Source organism: Tenrec ecaudatus, chromosome 7, assembly GCF_050624435.1.
Source record: "Tenrec ecaudatus isolate mTenEca1 chromosome 7, mTenEca1.hap1, whole genome shotgun sequence".
NCBI classification, from domain to species: domain Eukaryota; kingdom Metazoa; phylum Chordata; class Mammalia; order Afrosoricida; family Tenrecidae; genus Tenrec; species Tenrec ecaudatus.
The window spans coordinates 3187238-3188913 of record NC_134536.1 but is presented as its reverse complement, the minus strand read 5'-3'; positions in this window follow the sequence as shown (position 1 = coordinate 3188913).

The following is a 1676-nucleotide window of genomic DNA, read 5'->3' as shown; positions in this document are numbered from 1 at the left end:
CTTACACTGCACCTAACAGTAGGCTGCCGTTGCTCATGAGACTCTCAGTATCTGACGGGACTCTGCCGCTAGTCACGAGGTGTGCATTGGCTGATTCCTCCGAAGTGGGCAGCCAACTCTTTCTGGGAAGTCTGTTCTTGGTCTGGAAATGCTGCTGAACACTGGTGATATTTGAAATACCAGTGGCATCGCTTCCAGCATCCCAGCAACTCACCCGCCACCACAGCATGACCGCTTGAGAGACATGTGAGAATGTGGACTTGCAGTCCACTCAACTAGGAGGATAAACATCTGTTTATTAAAGCTGACGACCTGTGGTGTTTCTGTGATAGACAGGCCCCTCACACCTAAAATATTTCTCACCGACACTGCCTATTATTGAGTTGGGCTCCCCCCTAAAGACATGTTGGAATCATAACCCCTGTATTTGTGAATATGACCTTGTTTGACAAATTAAGGTCTTTCCTTGAAGTTATTATAAACCATACCATTATAGGGTGGCCATTAATCATTCATGATGCAAAACTCGTAGCCAATGAATAGACCCTGTGAGATCCTGAGTCTGAAACTCTTTATGGGAGTAGAGAGTATCATCCTTCTCCCTAGAAGTGACTGGTGGATTCAAACTGCTGACCTTGAGATTGGCAGCCCAACAGGTAACCACCTTGCCACCAGGGCTCCTATGACTAATGTCCTAGGGATGAGTCACAAAGAGACCAAACCCATGCCACGCCCAGAGCCATCCAATCTATCCCCACCCCTAGCCACCCTCTAGGACAGTGGATTGGTTCCACTGGGCTTCCAAGGCTGTACATTTCAGGAAGCAAAAAGGGGACTGCCACAGCCCCCTCCCATAAAGCAGCAAATGTGTTTGAACTGCCAACTTCTCATTTTTCCATCTTAATGTTTAGCCACTGGGCCCTGGCACTAGGGACTCCAGGCATGAAAAGTTAATTCCCCAAGCAAGCCAAGGAGTACTAGGACACACACAGGGCTGTCGGGATTTGGAAAAGATGGGGAAGTGTCTGCTGACTTTTCAGACAGAGAAGCATAGCTCTGTTGAAACCCTGAGTCTGAACGTCTGGCTTCCAGGTGCCTGAGACAGCTCACTTATGTTATTCAAAGCCCTCCGGAGTGAGGCCTGCTACAGGTCATGAAGAGTCAACCACACTCACCGCCCGGGATTCTGTGCCGACTCATAATGACCCTATGGAACAACATGGACCTGCCCCGGGGGGTTTGAGACTGTAACTTTATAGGAATAGAAAGCCCCATCTTTCTCCCGAGGAATGCCTGGTAGCTCCAAACTGCTGGCACCTTGTGGTTGGCAGTCCAATGTGTAACCATGATGCCACCAGGTTTCAATCGTGTTACATTTTCTGAAAGATGTATTTCTATGTCACCAAATGATGCATCCATGTTGAGTTCCAATCTTGGGCTAGGCATGGTTAACCACACACACAAAAAGATGAGACATGCATATGGTAAGCCTTTACTCTTCTGTGATTTGAAGGCAATGGGGTAATGCCTACTTGTATCTGACTCACTTTGATTACAGCCTGGTCTTGTCTGGATTCTTTTGGGGGGTGAGGAAAAGTGTGTTTATGTGTGTTTATTTTAATGATTTTTTCACTTAGGAGTTTAAATTTCAAGTCATAAAATGATGGTACCCATAC